Source organism: Lonchura striata, chromosome 1 (assembly GCF_050655825.1).
Source record: "Lonchura striata isolate lonStrDom1 chromosome 1, ASM5065582v1, whole genome shotgun sequence".
In the NCBI taxonomy this organism is placed as follows: domain Eukaryota; kingdom Metazoa; phylum Chordata; class Aves; order Passeriformes; family Estrildidae; genus Lonchura; species Lonchura striata.
In genome coordinates, this window is record NC_140703.1 from 107,955,553 (window position 1) to 107,982,735 (window position 27,183).

The following is a 27,183-nucleotide window of genomic DNA, read 5'->3' on the forward strand; positions in this document are numbered from 1 at the left end:
GCCATCACAACTTTTTGTCCTTTCCAAACTGCTTGTGTAGAAAAACTACTATAATGCATTTTAACTACCAAGAGAGACAATAGCTTAAACATAAGGGTGGAAACAAACATGTCTCAAATAGTAATATTAAAACATTTAATATACCACAGGTATGTCTATATGGCTTTGCACTGGAATGTGCTAGTTCAGTTCTTTACTCAGTTCCACTGTGGCATCATGTGTAACTTTAATTATTGTGACTGCATAAAATGGAACTGTTATATATTTACTCCCAGTGAAATTCTGAACAGTCTGCAGAAAAGAATGAAGTTACCATCAAGTACAGATGTCTTATTTACAACATGCCAGAAATAATAGGCTGGAAAACAAAGTAGCTGCTCTATTAACACGGTTCAAACTCTTGTGTCTTTACATCACTACAAATCCAAGAAGTCAGAAGCAATTTTTGGGAAACTAAACAAGAATTAAACAGAATTTAAAGAGCCCTTTGCAGGATTAGAGAAGCATCTAGGGTTTTTGTGAAGTACCTGTTAAATTTATACTAGCATAATGAGTGACAAAAAACCAAAAAAAATCCCCTACACCTCCTTCCATTTCAAAATTTTTGCATTCAACAACAAAAATATTCTATCTGAACTTGAATATCCAAGGACTACTGGAAGGCAAATACAGTCTGAGTCAACAAACACTTTTTGCACGCATGGCTCATGATTATAGCATTAATCAAAAGGCAGCTGATGTCTAAGTAAAGATTCACAAAAACTTTGCATGAGGTGATGCATGACACAGTCCCTGTTACACATCTATCACTGCTAAGCTTCAAAAGCCTTTCCAACAGTAGTGCTCACTGGAATTAACTGTAGAGAATGCACTCCTGTGTTCAAAAAGGAAATGAGAATCAGGTACCAGCAGAGCTGGTGTTTAATAATATATTAGCTACCCAAAGTCCCAAGTTTAAATCATGCTTATCTTGACCTCAGTGCAACTGTGGGTAGCACATGGCACAAGTATTCAGTCAGCTTTTCATTTGTTAGTTCAACTTCCAGCAGCAGCCTCCAGCAGCACAACAGACCAGCAAATTCACACATACCTCTAGAAACTAAAATTCCAACAGTTTCCTTTGGAAGTTTATTTTATAGGCAAGAAAACAGAGTATGTATCTTCAAAGAAAAGTGTCAGAAAAGTGTTCAGGGTATAAAAAAAACTGAAGTCTTAGGGGTAAAAAAAGCAGGAGTCGAGTCCAGTCCAGGATGTGTGGCTCTGCATGTGGACAGCCCTCAGCTGCCACCAGCATTCACTGAACACCACCTGTGCTCACAGAAAGGGTCCCTCTCTGGCCCATCTCACACATTCCAGTACCCAGAATGACACCTGCCACGTCACACATTTTTTAAGATAAATGAGACAAGTCTAAAGAACAGTGAGATAAGTGAATTATCTTGCTGTGACTTAAGAAATATTTCAATAAACATATATTGTACATCACAATTCATTTCTGTCCACTGCAGTAATGCTTTTTTTTTAAAAGGAAATGAAGCTTCCACCAGAAAATTCCTGTCTACACTCACAATAAGGGATTTTTCAGAAATTTTTTTTTTGTAAATGATGAACAAACATTATACTCTTAAAGGCAGAGCATCACAAGAATACTCAAAGAAAACCTGACAACAATCAAGCTCTATGTGTTTCTAGAAAACTCTCTTTATCCCAGGAGGCAAAGGCTGAAATGCAGTAATGAAGAAGTACCCTACCAGAAAAAACTGCAGTTAAAAACTTCTGTTTTAATTGCATTTAATAATAATAATTAAATTGCAGTTAAAACTTCTGGAATAACAAATGATAGCATCTGAAACAGAAGTTAATTAATTATAAAAATTTCATTTGCATGGGCAAGAGCCTTTGATCATTTCTCTCTTAAAATAAAAGTTTAAATGTAACATGGGTGACTAAATGTAACATGCGGACTAAAGATTCATCCTCAATACATTCAATGTTTTTCTACTACAATTTTAAAGTAACAGAAGTTAACTTTTTGTTTTCTAACATTTCCCAAATATGTGTGGTAAGGTATAACACAAAGTAATTGGCAGTTACTGGCCAACTATAAGTTTTATCAAACTTCTAAACACAACGGATAACAAAGTTCCATTTTTATTTTGAGAAGTTGAAGCTTCCAGCCTTTACAGTTACACAGGCAGCCTTAAAAAGCCTACGAGAAACCCAAAATAACTACTATTAGCGTGAACTAACACACAATCATTCTGAAGTCCTTGGATTACATAGCTAAGCTACTGTGGAAATTTGTTGGGGTTTTTCCTCCTGAGCCAACACCACAAAATTTACTATTGTCATTATGTACAAGCCCAGCCTTTTGTCCTACTTATTGTCCAGCATTTTGTTCAGCTTATTCTACTTGACCTGACTACAAGTGAGTGCACATTTTCCACTCTAAGCAGGCACGAACTGGCTGGAATACAATACCCACTTCCCATGTTGCTCCACAGCACACGGCAGGCAGAGAACCAAGTTATTCAGAGAGCCAAGGGCTTACAGCAAAGGCTGCACAGCTGAGATGCTTAGACAAGAACTCCTGCTGAGCCACAACACACTAGGAAAGCAATCCTTCAAAGACTTTCCTCCACAGCATTCACAGGCTAAGGGACACACTGAGGTACCTTACATGGCCAGCCTTGTAATTACTGAAAGTTCAATGCATCAAACACCAACCCAAAGTCAAAATGAAAACAAGATGTTTCATCTGTAGCTTTCAGAGTTGAGTTGAGAGTAACCAAACTCTAGATGAAAAGTATCCCATAAAGATGGAATAAATTAACAGTGCTAAATACATGGCAGTTCTAATGGCAAAACCACAGCATATTGTCACAGAATTGGTCCCTCTGTGTTAACACACAGAGCTGACCTGGGGAGCCACTCAGTGAACCTCAGGGATTAAGCAAACCATGACTCAAGTCCTAAAGAAATACAATAATTTGCCTTTTCACACCTTTTACATGCTCAAATGATACATACATGAAAACAATACCTTTACATTTCAGCTTTTCCTTAAGCCATTTTTTGTCTATTAGGACTTAAGAAAACAACCAACAGTTCCATCAATCCACTGATGAGTAAATAAAATAGAAGAACTACTACAGTCTTGATCAAATATCTAGAGATGGAAATATTTTCTGCTACCATCTTTTTTGAAGCATTATATTTAAAGACACCTAAATCTCCAGGAATAAGAGCCAATTGAAGCTAAATTATGTCAATAAATACTAATTATGTCAATACTATCTGAAAAGGTATAAATTATGTACTGATGTGCAAGCATACAATTACTATGTATGAAACAATTAAGTAATTCCTGAGTGAATTTCCAAAAAACAAGCTACCTGGAAGACAGTTTCTTAGGCCTTAATAATTTAAATTTAATTGTTAAAGAGTTTTATAAAAATAGTTCAGCATCAAAGTGTAAGGAGAAAAAACCAAGAGGCAGAATACAAAAATTTAAAAATTAGTTTACAGAATCATAAATATACTGGGGTCAGAAGCTACCCACAAGGAATATCAAAGTCCAGCTCCTTGCCCTGCACAGGACAGCACCAAGAATCATACTGTGCCTGAGAGCACTGCCCAAACACTTATTGAACTCTGTCAGGCTCGGTGCTGTGACCACTTCCCTGTTCCAGTGCCCAGCCACCCTCTGTGTGAAGAACCTTTTCCTGATACCCAACCTAAATCTCTCCTGACACAGCTTCAGGCCAGTCCCTGGGGTCCTGTCACTGGTCACAGAGAGGAGATCAGTGCCTGCCCCTCCTCTTCCCCCCATGAGGAAGCTGTGACTGCAGCAGCGTGTCCCCTCAGTCTCCTCCAGCCTAAGCAAGCCCGGAGTCCTCAGTTGCTCCTCACACCCCTCACCACCCTCACAGCCTCCTTGGTAATTACAACTCACATAAAACTGAACAGCTTTCTCCACCTTTCTTCTCACCCTCAGTCAACTCAACTGTACTAACTTGACCTGTTAAAACAACTAAATAAACAAACCAAACACTTTTTAGTAGTTTAACAAGCTTCCTCTGCATAATGCATACCCACTGAACATCATACCACTGCCTAAAGGAAGATGAAAAGGTAAAAAGGGGAAAGGGATACAGGACCAAGAACACCACACCACCTCCCACTTTTCAGCACATGTCAGTCATCTGTCTGTTAAAGCCATAACAAGAGGATACCTTCACCTGAAACAGATTTGTAATAAAAGCAAAAGCTGTTCTTGTATAAACAGCACTAAATAAGGATGGGGATTTTACTAAATGCTGTCAATACTGGAGTTAGCAGAGACCATGCTGTGGCACTGCAAGAAAGCTGCCTGTCAAAGCTACCACCAGATACCCAGTCAGATACCAGGTCAGAACTGAAACCACACTTCAAACTCCCCATCACCTGCTCACCATCCAAGCAATACTAACACTACCCTCTACAAAAACTCTTTCTGAAAACTGTGGCAGATCAACTGATTACAAGCAGCAGCTCTTTACCACTGGAATGATTCCACCCCCTGCATCTCTGCTGACACACTGGTTACATGTTTCCAAAGGCCAGGATACGGTCCATATACTGCTTGCCAACAGTAACACATGAGAAGACAAGAAACTAATTAGCTGAGACAACATATTTAGAAAGCACTTTGTTAGACTGAGTATTAGTATCTTTGGGGTTTAGCTACTACTGTAATTTTAACAAATAAATATAATTTCAGCCATTACTGCATCATCACATCCTAATGCACTTCTGTATTTCAGTACTCAAGTAGATGTTAAGGTGTTAATTATTATGGTACTTCCTACAGTGACTGCAAACACACACCAGAAAAGCTGTTGAAGAGCAACATTTTTGTAAATCAGCTTGTCTAGAACCACAACATTTAAGATAAAAATTCAAACCGAGTTGTTTCACACAAAGGATTAAGTACACAAAAAAAAGTTTTTTAACATCCTGTCCCATACATACCTATTATTTAATAGTCATCAATTATAGCCTTGAAAACATGCCCAGCATCTGACCTGGCTGCAGATGCAATCATGTAATCCCACCTCTAACCCTTAAGCAGCCTCTAGAACCACTGCTACCTTAAATTCAAAGGTGCTTGCCTGCAGTAGAAGATTACATTGGCTGTAATTGTTAAAAATAATCATAAACTATTAATTCCAATGCTGAAAAGACAAGATTTGTACACTAAGTTTGCATTCATTTAACTATTCCAATAAGCAAAACCAATTAACTCATCCCACAAATATCACAACACTTACATCAACCCACCTAAAATGTTGGACTGTTCTTGCAGCAAAGGCAGGCAAATTATTTTATGGTAATGTGACACCTTCACAAAGACTTGCTAGCTCGAAGACCTTAAAATCTCAGAAATACTAGAAACAAAAGTGTTTTAACAGTGCCAAGAGCAATTTTTCCTCACAACCATCTTCAGTCACATACTCACTATATAAACGTGATATAAGAGAAACCGCAAGATTATTTCTCCCTGAAACTGTCCAGCTAAAATAATTTTTAGGATTATATATAGCTAGGCACAAATTTCCACCTCAGAAATTAGAATGCCAGTTTGTTAAGAGAAGTTTTCTTTATTTACAGGGTAATACATCCTAGAGCTTTGGGACTGTATTACTTCACACAGTAGAAAAGACACAACAAAGCTTAAAAACATTTTGTCAGTTCATAGAGACTTATAAAGTTCAACAAAGCAAAATCCAAGTAGTCAAGCTTAGCTTTAAAGCTGAGCTCAGCATGCTGCTGACACTGTTCTGAATGACTGGCTATGTCAGTAAAACCACAGCTTCATGGTTTGGCAAGCTGTCTTCTGATGAACAGTCATTCACTTGTGTAAGAGATCATAAAACCCCTGCATGGTAGGAAGGCAATGTGAAGCACAAAAAAGACGTATACAGTAGAATGAAACTAAAAATAAAGCTGACAAGCTATCACTGTTGACCAATTGATCCCTTATAGTAAAGTTATACAAGCTCTCCTGACAATTCCATACCCCTGCCCATTTATCCATACAACAGTCACCCAGATGTGTCATGCAATGGCCTAGAGCAGCTCAGAGTACTGAAATGGAACATTAATCATTAAAGTCAGCATGATTAGGATACTACCATCTTGGATGAAAAATGAGTGTAGAGCAACAAAGTAATTCCTCCTCTTGTTTGGTTTTTTTTTTCCCCAGTAGCTAAAACTTAAGGAATGATCAGTTTTAGCCATGTTTGAAACTCTTTCCACAGACTCTATAAATGAGGAACAGTGCAATATAGTGTGGTGGATCTTTATCACACAAAAACAATATATAACTCTGAGGTAACAGAAACCTGGACAGAGGAAACCCAATTCTGGCCAAACAGTGACACTGCCTAGAAACACAACTCAAACATAAAAAGCCTGTGCACAAGCAAGTTAATTACACAGGTTGTTACAAAAATTCAAAAAATCATTATCAATCACTGTTTCCTCTTAGGCATGTGTTTTATGTTGTTTTGTGTGCTTTAGTATTTGCTTGCTTTTCTCCCTTTAATTACACTCTGCCATCCTTATGGGCCATCCACATTGAAACAAGCTAGTGTTTAGTGTTACTCATGTACTGTTTTCTCTCTTCCATCTACATCACAGAATCATTAAGGTTGGAAAAGACTTCCAAAATGATCAAGTGTAATCTCTGACTGAATACCACCATGCTCACTAAACCATATCCCTGAGTGTCATGTCTACCCATTTTCTGAACACTTCCAGTGATGGTGACTCCACCCTTCCCTGTGCAGCTTGTTCCTATGATTAACCACTCTTTCAGCAAAAAAAATTTTCTTGATATCCAACCTGAACCTCCCATGGCCCAACTTGAGGCCAGTTCTCTTTGTTCTACCTCTACTTATCTGGGAGAAGAGACAGAGCCCCACCTGGCCTTGCCCTTCTCTGGACATGCTCCAGCACCTCACAGTCCTTGCAATGAGGGATCTAAAACTTGTCTTTTCAAATTAAGTATTTATACAGCGACATTATTTATTCCATTTCTTTGGAAGGAAAAGCGGTGAAACTCATCCCTATCCTATGTACAAGTCAAACCTCAACAAAGTAGAATTTACTTTTAATAACTATATTACACCAGGAAATAGTAAAAACTGAATGATAATGAGAAGACAACTTAACTGGAACAATGATACTCCTTTTAGCAAGTAGTTAAGAGGTTCTTGGCCAGTAATTTCTCTACTAAATAAGTCAAAGCATGGTCTGGTTGGGATGAGACCCTCCAAGGTCAGCCCAGTCCCAAAGCCCTGCTGATGGAGCACTAGACCACACTGCTCAAAGCCCTGTCCAGCATGACCCAGAACAGTGCTAACAATGGAGCATCACTTGTCTGGGCAGGCTGTTCTAGTGCCTCACCACCCTCATCAGAAATTTCCTCCTTATGTCTAATCTAAACCTACTGTATCCTGTTTAAAATCATTGCCCCTCATCCTGTCATGACAGACCTTGGTAAGAAGTCTCCCCTAATCTTTCCTCTAAGCCTCTCATACACTGAGCTGCATCACACAGTAAATACTTCGAAGGAACTGATGGCTCTCTCACTCCAGTGAGCAAGTAGAAGCAGCTCTCACTACAGAGGAAAGCTACAAAAGAGAAAGTTTCCAAGGCAGGGGGATAGCTTAAGAATGATGCCACAAATACCAGCTTCCAGAAGGGCTCTGCAGAACACGAGGCACAACTACAAGCTGCAAATGCAAGTGAGTTTGTACAGCTCCCAGATAATCCCGAGGGTAGCACAAGTAACACAATTGCACCCAAAGCTGTGAGAACAATGAACTGCCTTTCTTACGGGGACATATGATCTAGGATTTCTGGCTGAACACTTGTGAAATGAGGCTGTGGCTGGGAAAAATCCTGTGGGAAACAGTACACTGTCAGATCTCCTAATTCAGCAACTTTCTGTGCTGGCCTTGATAAAAGCAGTTTTATGATGATGCAAAAAGTTTTTGGTAGTGATATCCTATTCTGGGAATCAAAATGAACCAGAATGGATACAAGAAAATGTGAAACTGAGCATATACTATAAAGCACTGAAGGTCTACTGTAAATCCATCAATCATAAACTTCAGCTTTTTCTTTATTTTTAAGTACAGTGTGCTATTCATATTCCCAAGTTTACCAACTACTAGAATGTGAGGTTTATAAAGGAGAGAAACTGAGCTAACAAAGTGCAAAAGTACTGGACTACTGTTTCATACACAACTTTTTGAGAAAGTGAGCTTCCTCCTCAGAAGTTTGAGATTAACCACTTCTCAAAAAAGCAATGTCTCCAAATATTGCTATGGACACTGAGTTATCTGCAGAGCATCAGTCTGAATCCTGAACACCACAGCAGGAATTCAATATTGCTCCATTCTGAGATGTTTAGTAGCCCCTACACAAGGTGATTCTCAGCATTAACTCCTACATGACAAATTCATTGCTATGTACTGAACTCACCTGTAACACCTTCGGAACAGGCTTTGTTCCTAAGAGATATTATTTACCAGTCAAAACATGAGTCTCTCCACAAGACACTTCTACAAAATGAAATGCTGCAAGTACTTTTGCAGGACTTCAGATCAGTAAGAATTCACTACAGTTAGAAGTTGCAAAAAGTCTCAAGAGAGAAGTCATAATTTTAAAAAAAGCCCAAACAACCACCAAATTTGGATTACTCACATTGAACTTGTAAAATTTTAGTGTTACCTATACTCATAAATCAGCTGTTACACATTTCAATGGCTAATCACAAAATTAGCCTAAATGTGCCCCTTACTTTTAATTTTTTCACTTTGTCTTGGGCTCTCCCTATTAAAAATGACTACCCTAAACAAATGAATTGTTATCAATAAATCTGAAAGAGGCTCCATTTGCAGAGTAAAAGCAACACAATCACACTGACTGTCTAAGCCTGCAGATACTTTTATAAAAGACACACCACTGCACTTCACACATTCAGGACTATACTTTTTGAATTTTTAACTTTTGTAACCAGTATTTTACTTGGGTGGCTCAGAAAAAAATTTTAGGAAAAAAGCTTGGCTGTCCTCTCAGAATGAGCTGAAGCTGTGCAATAACTACAAAATTTAAATGCACTTAGTCAATCATGCTGCGTTCCAGCAATAGGATGGGTTATAATAACATAACATTTGAAAAACAAAATCTAATCGCTTATGCTACCACAGAAAATTTAATCTATTTTAATTAAAACTTGAAGTATTAGAATTAAACAACTATCAAGGCAGAAAGAAGAGGAAAAACGTTCTAAATCAACTGTTTAAATATCAGGTTTCCTGCCTCTAAATACCCATGAGACTTTTGTGATGGCTTGCCATAGTAGTGTTGCAAACAACAGTTTAAAATAAACAGACCAGAACAGTTTCTCTGTTAAATCTCTGATGCATTTTATTATGACAAATCTTGAAAATACTCCATATTCAATACACTGAATCAAAGCTTTCTACTTTGTTGATAACTGCGTATATGGAAAAGTTTTACAAGATGCAGACAATTTCTGTAACACACCTTGCCTTAAACATTTACATTTTTCTGCATCATTGAGAAAATGATCACAAAGTATATTTACACCATAAAGTAGAAGTATTCCTTTTTCTGCAGACACAGGAGACACTGTAATTAGACTCTAGAATTAGACAGGAGAGACACTAATTTCAGGTTAAGTGACCTGTGTAAGTTTATTAGCAGCCCATATAAGTGACAACTCTGCAAAAACAACATCAATTGCAGACTGCCTGCATGCTTTATTCCCCACATTTCTACACCCAATATGGCCAGTTCAGAAAGGAGATAATGATACCAGGAAGCACAACATTCAACACTGTCTGGCCTGATGACCACCAGCCTCTCCTCACTTTGGCTATTGAAACTAGAAGAAAAACTCCAGACTGGAAAGAAGTGGAGTGAAGGGATGACAGAACCACCTTTCAGGATCCACAGCAAACACAATTGATGGAGGACACGACTCTTCACACATGAAACAGAGGAGGGAAGCAGACAAGCACATATAAACAGGAACAAAAAGTAAGAAACAAAAAAAGCTGACAGAGAAAAAAAACAATGAACAGACAGGAGCCAATACAGAACAACAGTACAGAAAAATATGAACCATGTTCACTACAACAGAAAACATCAACTTCCATTTTTAAAGTTTAGAATTAAACTTTGGTGACCCGACTCTGTAAATTTCTTCGACATGAATAATTATTATAAAATATGATTAACAAGTTATGCAGCATGCCTGTCTTTTCTATCATTCCAGAAGAATTTGTTAACGTAAGGAAATCTAACATGGACCTTGCTGATTCTGTGGTATCTTCTGACAAGTCTTTGCATGAACACCTGCTCATGGGAGTGTTGCAAGACAGTCACATAACGAGGTTCCACACCACGTTATATTAATGTTATTTATGTTTATTGCAATATAACATATTGACACATTGAGGTTATCTGTGATCACACCTGTACATGTAGAGGTGCCCAACCATGTCCCATAGTCAGGAACTGCTGTGCTCAATATCCTTGGGCAAAGCAGGAGGCACCATAAAATAAAAAATTATCTGCCAACAACATAAATACATACATATAGACATGGGTGTGTATGAGCTATATATATGTATATATACAGGTGTCATATACACCCTAGATTATGCATTTTACATCTTTTTTTTCTTTTTGCTTTTGGGGGCAGAGACAGAAGAATGCCTTAAAATTAAATTGTTGTTTCTACAACAGAAAGTTTCTGCAACATCAGGCCACAATCATCTTCTATTAACATTATTTCATCTCAGCCCCAGATGGACTTTCTGGGGAGATGTGCCTTAGATACTACATGATGTAGACATTTTGAAATGTTTTCTTACTATACCGACTTCAGCATTCTCTATTAAAAATACTAATGGGATAAAAAAAAAAAAAGTCTGGTGAAAGGAAAGCTGTTTCCCCTCTTTCCTTAAACTTCCCATATGTTACATCTGTTGCAGGAAGAAGCACTAGTATGTAAGCTAGTGTTTAAACAATCAACACTCAGATAAAGCTGTAGCTGTCCAGTCTATGGAATTACTTGAACAGCAAATCTCTGTGAGGAAGCCCCTATTATTTCAGATGCACTTGCTCCATCATCTTGGGCCAGAAATGGGATAGGCCAAAAGAGATAATGGAAAGACTAGGATATGAATACAGTTGTTCATCCTAAAATGCATTGATGCATTCCTGCCAAAATTCTTGTACAGCTTCAGACCTTGAAGAGTATTCAGTATCTTTACTTAATGAATCCTCTTCCTACAGAAAGCTCCAAACCACGTGGGTTTAACACCTAAGAAACTACAGATAACTGCAGGAAAATTACAGCCACCTTCATGAAACCTTTTCATGAACAAAATTAATTTCTGCCTAGAGTCACAGAATGGGTTGGGTTGGAAGGGATTTATTTTAAAGATTACCTAAATCCAAACCAAATGCCATGGGCCGTGACACCTTTTCACTATATTTATATAAATTTGTGGATGCGTATGTATACGTTTGTTAATATATTTTATTATTAATATTTCTTGTATTTATTGCTTCTCCTAAATTAAAAACCTAATAGCTATTTAGTAAATCCTTCTGTTCCCAATTCAATGTAGCATCCAAAGTTTACACATTTGAAAAAAACAATCAATACTTATAGCTAGAATATTCTATTCTAGTAATGGAGCAGTCTTCATATTGTCATATAACTTTCATACTCTTCTGTACACTCTGGGCAAAATTTTAAACTGACTTTTTCCTAACATTTATTCTAATTTCCTTATTTTTCTAAAATTAAATTGGAAGATTAATTAATTATAATCACATGTAAGTCAGCTATAGTTATATAAAGGCACACACTTCTCCTAAAACCCACACATTAGCTCTCTCTCCAAGGCTTTAAGTCATGACTTTGGTAAGTTAACCAAAGCTGTGTTTGCAGTCTGGACACCTTAGTTACTCAACTCAATGACCAAGCCTGCAAAGGCAGGTTGGCAGGATTCAGGTCATCAGTCATACCATTTGTTTATTTCTGTTGTCTGACACCAGGCCAGAAAATTTCAAATCCAAGTGATGAGATTAACAATTCCTGGCTGGAGCATGTGTAGCTTTTTACATACAGCTGAGCATAAAAGACCAATTTTATGATGATGGAGCTGGATGCTCTTTCACAGAGCCTGTGACTGCAACCTATAGCAAGAACATGTTGAACAACCCTGTGGCCTTAGAGTCAGCCTTGTGGTATACAAAGTAGAGAGAAAGAAGTCCTTGACTACTAGGGAGTCTTTCTACAGCTGACTGATGGTGAAGTTACAAGTAAATTACACTTTCATCAGGTAGAGATACTGGAAAAAAATGGTATAAATCTGAATATGAGACAAAATGAATGAAGCCCACCTTCTGAAACTTTCAGGAATAAGTAGTACTTGACTCTTCAAAACATTTCACCCATAAGTCCCTACCCTATTCACAATTTCTAGGATATAATTTCAAGGTATTTTTATAATACCTTATTTTTATTCTACATGACAAATATCCTTCCAAATATAAGTTACACATACAAGTTAAACACTTTAATCAATCAGCATCTCTCTAAAGCCAAATCATTTCCACACTGATCTGCCTTACTGTACTCCATTAAGGTTGGTAGGATAAACTGGACTGATTTCATTTCCCTTTTAGGAAGCTATCCTCATAATCCTGCTTTAGAAGAAGAAAAAACCACTAGGGCTCAAAGGCAGCTTCAACCTAAAATAGTTATTAACTCATTCTACTCTTAAAGAGGTTTGGATTATTTCACTTCTCAAAAACAAAAAGATGTTGTCCCAGCAGATCGAGGTAAGTGCAGCCTCCAAAACCCGTGTCCTTCTTTGTTTTAATAGATCTCGCTCTTCTTTCAGGATTTATGGAGTTTTGTGGGTAACCCAGTAAAGCAATAGCTAAAGAACTATTGAAATGTTCTCTGCACTACACTGAGCTTGCTGTGGTATTTGTGCTGTGCTCAGGGCTCTTCACCTCCATCAGAAGAGAAGATTGGAACTGACACCCACCCAACAATCTGACTGTTTCAGATGCACTGCAAGAGCCCCAAAATCTGTCTTTCACCTGGTATTTCACAGTGGTTTCCTTTGCTTAGATACTGCAGCAAAGGAAGATATGTGGTATTAACCAATCCCCCAGCTTCTTTATGAAGTGGGAGTGTCCATATGGTTTGTAGAAAGCAACAATGTGGAGCATGCCTAGCTCTTCTCTTAGTAACTAAATATCAACCTTGTCAAATCAGTCTTCTCATTTAACTCTCTTGAGTTTTAGAGGGGAATCATGTACAGAAAACACAGAGGGGAAAAATAAGAAAAAAATCAAGGTCTTATCTTCCCACATATACAATTCAGTCTTATATACAACAGGAGGTTAGACTAGAAAATTCTAAAGTTTAAAACAACTTGCTGTCTCCCCCTGGCCAGCCAAGCACAACCACCACCAGAGCATTCCCCTGAGGCCAGTGACACAAAATGCCTGCCCTGGACAAAGGAGAGCACAAAGTGAGAGATTTGTACATTCCGGAATAAAAAGACCCCTAAGCAGCTGAAAGCAAAAATATATTAAAATAAGATTGTAATCTGATGCCTTGATTCCAAAATCATACCACAAGTAGTCACACCCTCTGCTTCACCAAACAGCCCAATGACTCCTTCAGAATTCTCACATTATTGCAAACAAACTTGGCTCAAAGCATTTACACAACCCAGACTCAAGTGTAAGCTTCGGGTTCTCTCTGCCTTGAAAGGAGAGAGAAGAGAAGTAAGGAGATGAAAACCTTTGACATTTTTACTGCTGTTTAAGCACAAGCCTTATTTGATTTTGTTCTGAGTCATTCCTCCCCCACAGGATGGAAAGCAATGCTACACGTTCAGTACGTGAATGGCCAGATAAACTGAGCAATACCATAACAGACCTGTTAAGTCTGACTATAAATCATATGCAGATTTTCTGTTCCTTCTAACTGCTGGAGAAATATGCAAATTAAGTAATTGAGAACCTCAGAGAAGCATGTTCTTTGATCCAGCATCAGCTTTAAAAAAACAAAGGTAATTAATGCTTTAAAAAATCCCAGACAATACAATAATTGATGCTTATTTTCACGACTATTGCACAACACCAGTCTTCTATTATTCCATTATTAGTGTCCACTACTAGTTAAAGTTTGGGGGGTTTACTGGCTGAAAAATACTGATTTTTTTTTTTAAACAGTATTTACCTGAGAACCACAATTAAAGAACCTCCAGTTACCAGATTTACATTATAATACCATCTCACCCAACCTTACTGATTCTCTGTTTCAGCCACTTTCCAGAAGGGCTACTGGGCTCCAGTCAGGGAATACGCAAGACTTTGGATACTCAACACCCACTAAATCTCTACTGCTGTCTGCACAGTTTAGCCTATGGAGTTACTCTTAACTCAAATATTATTATGTCTGATTTTCAGAAGGATTAAAAGTAAATTTCACACAAATTTAAAAATTTGCAGAGGACAATGCACATTCAACTCTGTGCATACTTCCTCAAATACACAATCTGTGTATTTGATAATTTGTCAGATTTCCACACCCAACCATTCAGAGCAACTTTCTACGTATTTGAGACGTTCATGAACTGTGCACAGTGCACAGACAAAACACCCTAATGAGAAACTGCCTTTATAATAACACATTTCCAAGTACATATAAGAATAAAGACATTCCTTCTGTAGTTATACATGCTCAATTCAACTGAACCAAGTCCAGAATAAATACAAACACATAAAAACCCCAAACAGGCACACAAGCCACAGGTTCAAACACTGTAGTATTGATCTTCTACTTTTTATTAATTTTATAGAAACTTTCAATGACATCACAAAAAAAATCATATAAGCATGATAAAATTCTATTAAAAATTCTCAGTCTGAATTATTTATTACAAAAAGCAACTTCTAAAATTCAAATTATTTTCAAATAAGAACCAACTATTTGAAGGAAATCTCATTACTAGAAATCAAAAGTATGTGTTTCTAATTTACAAAATTTTTCATGCAACTATTTTTACCTAAGTAAAATGGAACTTCCAAATTTATTTTACATTTTAAAAGCAGTTCTTAAATTAATAGCATAAGACAAATGTATCTCTAACAAAGACTATGTAATAAACTGTCCTGGTTTGACAAGGAAGTAAGTTTTCCCAGGAAGTTGGGATCAAACTAATCAGTGGTCAGATTTGGATATTGACACTTGGAGTGACCACTGAAGGTATATCCTAGACTGGACTGGAAGACAGTAGAAAGACAACATTGCAGTGAATTCTGGAATATTATAACTACTAAGATGCTATTGAATGTTACCTCCGGAAAACAAAAAAAAAATCTAAGGTCTCAAAAGTGCAAAATAATTAACAGAATGGAAAAAAAACCCATCAAAAATTACAAACATACCACACTCAAATAAATACCAAGCTTCTTACAAAATTTAACTGGGAACACAGGGGCTGCAATCCATTTCCCCGCTACGCAGAGACACAGAAATATGCAGTTACAAGGGAAAGACAATACTGAATATCCAAATTCATAATTTTTTTTGTCCAGCATACAGAGTCACAACTCAAAACATCAAGGAAACAGTAGTCCCAGCAAAAAAAAAGGTGGTTTTGATACTGCTGTTGAACTCTGAAAAAACATTAAAAAATTTAAACAAGTGCCTATTAGGCACAGAAACCCTTTAACTTCAGGAAATAAGCTGGGGTGGTGGTGGAGGGGGGAATCTTTGTCTAGGGAAATATTTACCATCATAAAATGCTCTCCAATAGCATCTCTGGGTTCTTCCTCAAGAGAAATTGTCACAAAGGAAGTCTCATCTGGCTATTTCATAATCACTTTAAACCAGTAAAAACACAATAATTCGGAAGAAAGAATTTGCTTCTCCTTTCCTTTCAATGCTTGCTACTCCCAGCACACCACCACAAATTTAGAGACCAAATAGCAACATGGACATCACTAAAGCCAAACTTTGATTTACCAACACTCGATACTCACCCAAACTGGATCAGCTCCCTGATTCCCCTCAAAAACCCCCAATATCTTGTGTCATAGACAGATGCAAAACTCTGAGACAGAAGCAGGCAGCCAGGGTGAGAGAGAAAGAAGTGTCAGATCAAAGTATCAGGATGAGATCTGACCACAAAGACCTCAGAGCAGACTCTTGCTTCAGGTAAGGCACAAAATCTTATTAGAAATTAAGACCTGCTGATTAAGAAAGCAGTCCAAGTCCCAGTTTGAGGCTGAACTCTTTGATTCCATTTAGCAGTTTTCCTGTTACTCACAGGAACCTCAGCGTTGCAAGGAACTATGCAACCAACAGTTCTGGTTGCAATCAATATATCTGGTTGGTCACACTTTACCCAGTGATTTAGACACTGAAAACATGTAAGATTTGTAGAAGTTGTATTTTCCATGTTAAATTATAGAAAAACCAGCATCTCCTTGAAAGCCAGATGATCTATATTCAAGCAAGCCAGAAACCTAAACCTTGGACTGGTGTTGATTGTTCTCAATTTCCTGAAAACCTGTCTTCCTGAATCTTCATGTTCTTTTTTTGTTTGGAAGAACTGGGAAAGGTTCTTAGCCTTGACCACAGGAAAAACAAAACCATCAAACCAGATTAGTTATGAATTTCAGGGATTAGCAAACATGAACCACAGAACAGAGAAAATAACCTAAAATCCAGGGCAAATGATACAAAATACAAATATTGTGACTGAAAAATGTTAGCATTTTGAGATACATAGAACTCATATGAGTTTAATCCAGTATCATGTAAGAATTAGAACATACATCTAAAGACAAGTTTGCAATCCTCACAGATCTCTCCTGAAAAGTTATTCTGCAGAAAGACTTATAATCACAGTAATATAATCAGAAGTTACTCATCTTTGAGTACTTAATAAAACTAACACAAAATTTGATGTACTTGAAAATATGTGTAATAAAAACCTATTATAATTCAACATTGAGGTTTGCACCAGTAAATTCATTTAATGTTTAAGCAGTCTTTTTTTCATAGCTAGTAAAATCATTAACCATTAAAGGAACCCAAATTAAATACTGCTTAGTACAAATGCAATACAGCTATTAAACTACTTTTTAAGAATGCATTATTAAAAAAAACCACCAAAATACTCTCTGAATATTAAAGAAAAAAATCCAGTTTTTTGGTATTTGCCTATTGGATAGTTTTCTAGTGGCATTCTGCCACACTGTACACGCTATCACGTAACCAAACAACTAAGATGCTCATAGTACAGAATATGGGACCATTAGTACTAGTGAACAAATAACTCCAAGCATCAAATTTTTCTCCTTGCTTGACTTTTACTATAGTTTAATAAAAATTAAGATTATTTATGATTATGTAACATGCTTACATAATTCACAATCCTACTATACACAGAAATAACTTGCCCTACAAGTGTAAGTATACCATATACTCACTGGGAAAACAAAAACACCACCATCAACCCCCATAAAACCAACTACAGTGAAAAAAACAAAACAAAACCTAACTCAGAAAAGCAGACAAAAGAAAGCCCTAAGCAAGTATAAATGCATTCCCCTTAAGAATGTAGAGTGTTCATTTTCTGAACAGACTAACAAGCCTGTGCCATAAGTAGTTTAACTTAAAAAAATGAGTGCAGCTTACATAAGCCTGTGAAAGTCAACCATTTTTACTCATGGCACTACAACCAACAGTGGCAAAAAAGTTCAGAAAGCAGCACTTAGGAACTAATTTGAAATACCTACAGTCCTTACCCCAAGGCTGACTCAAAATATTCCATGAATTGTCAAGTGGATAGCGTAATCCAAGGATTATGCTCAAGAGAAGTTATTCAGAATAAGCCCAAAGCAGAAATTTGCTAATGTCACAAGGACACAACTTCTCATGTAAAATACATCTGTTCTTTCTGGAATTGGTGTTCTAGCACACAATCAAAACATAAGAAGAAGCATATCAAAATGTCAATGTCATAACTACTTTCCTCTCACCTGAATCATAGAAATTCTAACACTTAAACCTATTTCTTTATTTTCCTCTTCTAGAGCTCACAAAAGCCTTACCTTTCAAAACTTTCAACAAATGAGACATTCAGAGACTTTATAATCACATTCTTTAAACTTCTTTACAGGAAGCAGGACAAAGCAATGATCTATGATGTAGATTTTAACAGGATCCAGTGGTGGGGGGGAAGCACATAAGGACTGCTTGGTTTTGGGGGATCTTTCTAAAACTCAAGTCACAGAAGAGAGTAAAACTTCTTTTGATCCTTTCCTGTCAGTTCCCCAACACCAATTCCCCTTCAGCTGGTTCTCCAAGCCATCAAATCCATGAACTGACACCCCAAAGGCACTATGGCTTCACTGAGCCCAGGACTGGCAACAAGAAGTTTTCTCCACCTCATCCAACCACCAGGAAAGTGAGCAGAATCTCTCTTCCAGAAGATACGGATTTCTTAAAAGGTAAGAGAAGTAGGAGCTCTTCTTCCATCTCCTCTGTGTTTCCAGGACAGGACTCCTCCATGAAACTGGAGACACCAGTTCACCACTGCTGTGTTTCAACCTCTCCATAACAGACATGAGAACAAAGTGCACTGGGATTTCTGAAATCAAAACCCAAGAACTGAATGGTACAGATAAGAACCAAACAGCACAAGCTCCATGCCTTGATCACATCTTGGGTAACATATGCTCTGAGAAGTGTCATAAATTTTTGCTGCAACTTTTACAGAAAAAGTGTCTCAGTTAAGGCAAAGCAGCTTTCAAGTGACTGAGTGTTCCTACAGAAATAGAAGTACTGTTTATCACAGTCCCAGAAATGTCTGTGTTGTTGGTACTAGTGCCTCCATGAGTAACAACAACAGAGATCACTGAAGACGCCTCAGTGTCCACATTGCTATAGAGAGATGTCACTCACCTGATGGAACTAAGACCATCAAGACCTGCTGCACAGAGTTGCTGAGAAGATTCTTTCTTCTCTTTGGAAAACTTCAAGTTTTCCTCTACAGAAGCCACTTCCCTCTTCCCCTTTTCCAGACCCTTTACTCCTAGATCAAGGAACTTTATTTCAACTTAAATGATTTTTAACTATTTCTCTTTTTTTTTAAATACAGTAGATCATGATTTCTGAAGACAGACCAAAATAGCTGATCTTACTCAGGTCTCTCTTAGGCCTAAGGCTACCTTCAGTCTCATTTACCTCAAATCCCAAATCTTGAAAGGGATTGGCAGGTAGAACATTTACTTGACTTGGAACTTTCTTTAAAGCAAAACAAGCATTTACAGCATCTAGAGGCTGGGTTTCAAAAGCAAAGAGGCAGATTTCATTTAAGAGCACATTCTGCCATTTATGAACTTAATTCAGCTGCAACAGATGTGATACAAACTCTCTTCTTTGTCTGACCTCTCTTTCTTTAAACTGGATATTCCAGAAAACAATAATTAAAAATGCTTGTTCCAGAAAGTGCCAATGAACTCAAACCAACACAGAAGGAAGCTGGATGTGAACAGGGATAATTCTCAGTTTCACTGCTTCCTATTGAAAGCAGTATACATTAAAGAATTACAGCTTCGCTGTAAGAGCAGGAGAAAGTACAAAACTGCAAACATATTAGTGAGCAATTATTCAAAAAGTTCTTAAAATGCATGAAGCATTCAATCCAACAATGAGATTTGTTGTGAAACACCTGTATAAAACATTGGTGCTCGTGAAGTTGGAGCAGCATGCAAATTTTTATAACCACGCTTTCATGATGCTGCCCAAACAGCAGGAAACAGCATATAGGACTAAAATACCTGTTCCCTTGTGCTGTCGATTTGAAGCTGATTAATGAGTTGAAAAAAATCCATGTTAATAATACAAAAGCACTGACAAAAGTGCTTATATATAATATTGTGTAATAGATATAATATTTTATAATATAATTATATATATAATTGTATAATATATAATTTTGTGTAAGTGTTCTGAATTGAGCTGCAACACTTACTCAGCAATTACTGAGGTCACATTTGTAAATGTCCAGATAACCCAGCAGCTAAAACTTGATTTTTACCAGGAAAGAACGGTAAGTGACTTTTCAGCAGAATATCCAGAAAATAACTTACAGGTTTTTAACACATTCAAATCAGCAGTGAGAAGATATTTAATGTAATGCTTGCTCATAGAAATTTAACCTATTCAGATTTTTTGAGCAAATATGAAATAATAGAGAAATTGTACCAAATTAACATTTTGTCTTGTCTGATCCAACATTAGCAGATTACAGCAAGAATTACTATTCTTTCAAGATAAACATAAGAATTTAAATAAAAAAAAGCAGATACACTTTAATGCAATGCTCTGCAACATCCTAGTACCTGGCTTACTATTTCTGCAAGCTGATCTTCAAGAACATCCACATGAAAGCCAAGTTCTACATTTCTTTCATAACTTGCACAGCATCTAGGTAAAAAAAAAAAAAAATCAACCATCTCCTATTCATCAACTTTTAATTGATCCAATGCCCAACGCAAAAGAACAACACAAATCCGTAACTCTTTCAAGTGCTAGGAAAAAATGCCCACATCCTGAGTCAAGCCAAAGCATGCACACTCCCCACTGAAGACAAAGAATTACACCTGAGGATTTATACCAACGTGACAAATAGCATACATAGAACAAATCAAACCTTTTGCCAGCCAATTTCTAATCCAGCTGTGACAATAAACTAGGAAGAGTTGTTCAAACAGATGGAGACTTGAGGGCAAATCACCCCAAAATATAAACAAGGAATAAAATAATGCTTAAGCTTAAAGCTGCAACAAGATTAAAATACCAGCACTGCTGTGGTTCTTTTTACCAAATCTGGTAAGAAACAGTCAATATTGAGTAGAATTTATTAAATTGTATGTTTTTTTTTTTTTCCCGCCTCAAAATACATGACAAGTAATAGGGTTTTTTTTTCCCCTAAAAAAACTCTCCATTTGTCCCTAGATCAACCCTGATTTCACAGAAATTGACCCACTTTTCAAATTAACATACACTTAGTGGATATGCAATTTCATTTGAAAGAAAGTATTTCATTTGGAGTGTGGAACAAGACTGATTGAACAGAATTTGCTGAAAGGTGTTTTCCAGAAAACACTCTTAATGATCCACCAGCAAGCCCACATACAGGTAGGAAAACACCTGTACCTGAGCTGTGACATCGAGGCTGCTAGACACCACCACAGCAGAGTGAGCTCCCTCCTCTCTCTCGGTCTTGCTCTTTGTGACTTTGCTTACAAAGCTCCCTGCTTTAAACAACCCTCTGAAAAGAGCAGTGATTTTCCTTACAAAAGAGCCAGATTAGGACAAAACCTGGTAATTCAATGCTTTTAAAATACCACTACTTTGAATTCAGGCCCTTAATAAAATAAAGCCCACCAGGAAGTGAAGAACTAATGCTCCTTAAAAACACAAAACTGTATATAACCTCAACAGAGATGGCATTTTTCATTTTTACTCTGTAGTGGTATGCTGGCTATCTTAAAATACCTGAAAAAGGAGTAACATTGAAGGTAATCAATGGGGTGTAAGAATATTGAAATGTTACTTCCACTGTGATGTTAAGCTGAGACACACATTGTGATCTATCTGGTATAATTAATCTTCAAAAAGAAGAAAAGAAAAAATGCCAAAGAATAAAAACTCACAGCACAACTTGAATTGTACCAGCAATACTGTGGCATTGTCTCACCATATTACATACTGGATTTTGTGACATGTGAAAATACTCCAGTGATGTTTCTTCTGAAAACTGTGCACATGAGTCTCCTGGATACCAATACCAGAGTGTCACTTCTTAAACACTGACTTAGACAGCATAAAAGTTGCTGACCAACCACCCTCCTCACACAGAACAGGAGACACCCAGCATGGATATCCAGTACCACAGAACCACCTACACTATCACCATTTGCCTGGAGCTGAAGAGAGCATTTTGTTTAAGTATTATGAGCACATTCCCAGTTTGAAAGCCTTTCAAAGGACAACTTTGACACTTGATGGTTTGGCAGACTACAAGAACCTATTGTAGCAGTGTTTTCAACCAACACCTTCAACATTCACACACACGAGTCCAAACAAGTATTTCAAAACTCATCTTCCCATTTGCGGGGAGAGCGTCACACGTGAGAACTGGCACCATGACATCACCACACATTCAACTTCTGCAAAATGATTCTCAATCTCTCACAAAAGACAGTCAATACTGCCTTTTGGGCAGTATTTTAGTCTACTATGCCCACACAGAAATAATCCTAGAGAAAATTTGTAGTATATAGAAAACCAAGAGTTCCAACCTGGGGAAAAAAAAAAAAAAGACAGTAATAGAAAACTTTGCCAGAGATTTGAATGTAAATCCCTAATATCAGTTTACTGCACTAGGCAGCACCAACATTTTTCAGTTCACCTTTATTTTTCTGTTAGAGTAAAGACAGGGACAGGAAAAGATACTGCAAAACCACAAGTCACAGATACTTCTACCATGTATCTTGCAGTGAAAAGTAGCCAAAAAGGTGCTTATGGTTTCAGCCTCTGTATGAAGCCTCTCAGTTCCACACTCTATTTTTCACCTGCCTTTTAACCATACCACGTAACAAAAATAACTTCCACTGCAAACACCTTTAGTTAGACTTGCACTTATGTGTGAGCACACAGGCGCTGCACCTAGTTCAGCTCACAAAGAGGGAACAGCAGCATCACAGATGCTCCCAGAGCAGAATGTGTCACAGCATAGTTGAGATGGATGACTAAGCACACTTAGACTTGACGTTACCCAAAATTTACTAGATTCGCTCATTTACTCAATGACTCAATCATGAGCAAAATACCTTGGTGTCAAAAAAGTAAATCAAAGGCTTTTGCTTGTGTTGCTGATTTTGTTGAAACACTGAAGCCTATGAAAGTAGGGATTTGAAAATCATCCCTGTTGAAGACAAAGCGCTTTGAAAAATAATTCAATAAAATATCTTAGGTTTCCTATTTATTGTGAGCTGCAGTACATACCCATGTAACTCTTGCCCTAACCAAGAATACTTTTGCAGGTCATATATTGAGGCTACTTATGCTGTTTACAAATACATACAAAATGAATCATCACAGGTTTGAAATCAGGAGAAAGTCTCTGCAGACCAGTGCAACCAAGAACTTCACTTAAGCCCTACATAATTATTGAGAGGGGACAGAGGAGAGTTACTATTGGATAACCCAAAGAATCACATCAATGTACTCTCCTGGATGACTTCAAAGGAGTCTTTTTCCCTTAGGATTACCTTGACAGAGAGACACCAGCACAGACATCACCAAAGCTGGCTGAAAGTCAGATATGTTTCCACAATATCTATTCAACTTATCTAGTCTTCCTCAAGATCAAAAGTCATGGAAAGAAAAAGGAGCCTCAGTGAGATTCAGGAAACAAGAATGGACACAGATGTCACAATACCCTCATTACATTTACCTGTAATCATTATATGTAAAGGTTAGGATGCAAGATGAAAAAAATACATCACAAAAGTATAATTTCATAATAAGAATACACCATACTTATCTGGCTACCTGTGTTTAAATCAAAAGATTCAAGATTAAAGGCAGGCTTAAATGCTGATTTTTTTATTCTTTACTAATGTGTGCAAAATTTGGTATGTTGGTAATTTTATGGACAGAGACAGTCTGTATATACATTAATACAGGCTGTTATGGAAATCTTCAGATTGCTTCTGTCAACAGACACCATTCACAAGGCAGGACAAAGTGCAAGCTTTAACAAATGTTGTGAAATACTTTATTTTTAAGAATCCTGTTCCTCTCTCTCTCTCTACAAAGAGGAAATGAATTTAACATTTCTTCTTTTTACATGAAATATGTTAACTGCAAATATACTTAAGAAGGAGCAGAAGAAAGCATTGCTTTTCTTGCAGAGCTAGAAAACAAAGTTACCAGAACAGTGACTAGCCTTTGACCATGCAAGCTTTACCTGTAAGTTTTAAGAGTTCTGTTATACCAAGTCTTCTGGAAATATTAGTGATCAGGTGGACCTGCTAGAGAACTTAAGGCCATAAAGAAATACTACTCAATTTTGTCATAGCAAACACCACCACTAAAAACAACAAACATATACTGACACATCAGCTGGATAGGCTGACCTGACCACTCTGGAGATTTATTTAGAACTGAAGAATAGCATCTTCAGACCTGTTAGCACTGAGACTTTCCATAACAATTTTATGCTTGTTTACCTGAACACAGTGTCTTACTTTAAGTTTTTCCATTACTTCCCAAGTGTAGCGTAGCTGAGCCATTCCATCTTTTTGGACACAGGGAATCTCTACAAAAACATGAAGTACAGATACTCCCAAACCATCTGAGCAATTGTCTCTCCTCTCCTTGTTTTCTCCTTGCCAAAGCCAGGGAAACAACGGCCAATATCATGTTACAAGTTATGTTTGAACAAGGGGAAAAGCACAGCGACTGCAGAGTCCTACACTAACATCGAACAGCATAAATAAGAGCTGCATCCATCCACCATATCCACTTACATTAAAGAAACCAAGTGAAATGAAAGGCGAGTTAATCTTCCTCAGAGCCAATACAAGCAGTCGATAAGATCTCAAACCCGACCTGAAGCAAGACTCTGGACAGAGCCTAGCCAAGGCCTTGCTACCTTTGGGGGCCTTCTATTCCTAGAGCCACGGCACAGCAGCAGCAGCATCGCGCTGCAGTCACGTCCAAGGGGCAGTGGCAGCGTTTACCTGTGAATCCATTTGCTTTTTATTAATTAATTTATTTCCGCGCAGCAAGAGCAGCATCAGTGGCTCAGCAGACAGCACAGCCCCAGCCCAGGGGACACCCGCACGGGATCCCCGGGCAGTCCGCCCGCCTCGCTCCGCCAAGGGCTCCAAAAACAAAGACCAAAGTTTTCCCTGCTCGGTGCGTGGGAGTGCGGCAGCAAAACAGGAGCCAGGATCAACACGAGCCGCCTCCCGTCACCACACCCGGGCCCACGCAGGGCAGGACAGCCCCTGCTCCCCGGGCAGCCCGTCCGCGCCCCCGGCACGGCTGCAGCCGCTCCCGCAGGGGACGGGGGACACCCACAGCCCGGCGGGATGGGGAGCGGGGCTGTCCCCGAGCCTCCCCCACTGACCCCCGGCCGTGGGGCGGCCCCGCCCGCCCCCACACCCACCCCCCGCCCCTCTCCCTCACCGCCGCCCCCCCTCACCGCGCTGCGCTGGGGGCTCGGCTCCGGCTGCGGCTGCGGCTCCGGCGGCTGCATTCCCGCCCCCCGGCTCTGCCCCGGGCCCCGCCGCGGGGGCCCCCGCGCTGCTCCTGAGGAAGGGGAGAGGGGGAGGCGGGCGGCCCGGCGGGGAGCGGAGGCTGGAGCGGGTGGCGGGGTCCCGGGGCAGAGCGCGGCCGGCGGCGCTTCCGGGCTCAGTGCGGGGCGCTGGGGCCGCCGGGCGGGGCGGGGCCCCGGCTGCGCCCAACGGCATCCGACATGGCGCGGCCCGCGCGCGCCGGACCGCGCGGCTCTCGCGAGACTCGGCGGGCGGAGGGGCGGGGGGAGAGAGGGCGCGGAGGCGCGCGGCAGCGAGCGGGGGAAGGCGGGGCGGGGCGGGGAGAGCCGGGGGCTCCTCGCGGCGCGGGGGGCTCCTCGCGGCGCGGGGGGCTCCTCGCGGCGCGGGGGGCTCCTCGCGGCGCGGGGGGCTCCTCGCGGCGCGGGGGGCTCCTCGCGGCGCGGGGGGCTCCTCGCGGCGCGGGGGGCTCCTCGCGGCGCGGGGGGCTCCTCGCGCCTTCAAACGACACTTCCCCGCAGCCGGGGCAGGACGCACTGCTGCGGGCTAGCCGTGCCTGGGCACCCTCTAGAGAAGCCTGAGCGTGGTCGTGCGGGAACTGAGGAGTTTTTTTCTGAGTTTTGACGGCACCGCGTGGACGCGGTGGTCGCGGCGACAGAACCGCAGCGTGTGTCGGGCCGGAGCGCAGCCGGGCCCTGGCTCCTGCAGGGCCGTCCCGGAGCGCACGGCACGGGGCTGGGACGGCTCCGGTGAGGGGGGCTCCCTGCTCGCTCCGGACGATCTGTTCCAGAGCGTGTTCTCACATAGCATGGGGTGGCTCTGAGCAGGAAAACGCTGCTGTGCTGTGCTCCCGCCCGAGTGGCTCATGGTCCTGTGCCAGTCCAAGTAATATTTTTAGTCCCTCTGCTAGCAGGATGGACTCGGGGCTGTCATGATTAATGTGGATTGATCCAGTGTGAACTTTTAATTGACATCTACGGAGGCTGAAGGCTTCCTGTTGAGGCAGAGCCTTGCAGATGGTTTAGTGGGTGTACACTGATTTTTCATCCACACGCTGGGTCTTGAGATTACATTTGGTTTGTATGCCAGCATATACTGGTCTAAAGCATCTTTCCCCACATCATAAAGACCATTATTTGTGTTTTTCTGGATTTGTGTGTGTGTTTAGATATTTTTCTTTGTTTAAACAGCATCTGTCATGTGTAGATTTTTTTAGTCTTTTTCACTTTTTTGTCTTTTTTCATTTCAGAGCCACAGAAACGCCATTGCACTGATACCAATGAGAGCAGATGCAGAGCCCTGTAACCACCTTCTGTCTCTCTCTGGTAGAGAATTGGAAGAGCAGGGGGCACGTGTGTCTTGTATTGCCATTACTGACTCTCCACGTCACCTTCTGTGTGCAGAGGCCTGGGCTCCTGTGTCAGAGGTTGTGTGATTAAGGAATTCCTGTATTCTAATCTCCACATTGGAAACATGCCAAGCCTGACTAATATTTCTGGAGAAGCAAGATGCAAAACTGGAAGTAAACAGGATCTTGGTGCAACAATACCTTTATCTAAACGAGTTTGATTCTTGTCCTCTGATTGGAACTATTGTCAAGATGCTGAAGTGCATATTCCTCAGCGAAAAATCCATAATTTCCAAATATGAGTGTGTGCTGTTAAGGCCAATGAACAGCTCCCATTGCTA

General features: G+C 39.5%; 1 protein-coding gene across 3 annotated transcripts in view; it reads right to left on the reverse strand.

Moving 5' to 3' along the window:
• Positions 1–25,613, reverse strand: part of TAB3 (TGF-beta activated kinase 1 (MAP3K7) binding protein 3) — a 43,896-nt gene extending 18,283 nt beyond the window's left edge. The window contains exons 1-2 of one of the 3 annotated variants that reach the window (XM_021552971.4): positions 25,425–25,582; positions 20,545–20,629 (exon numbers count right to left, since the gene is read on the reverse strand). The gene's annotated coding sequence lies outside the window, so the exon portion shown is untranslated. Of the gene's footprint in view, positions 1–20,511; positions 20,630–25,424 lie in introns of all 3 variants that reach the window. The other 2 variants (XM_085585529.1, XM_021552970.4) reach the window with 2 other exon arrangements.
• Positions 25,614–27,183: the final 1,570 nt, after the last annotated feature.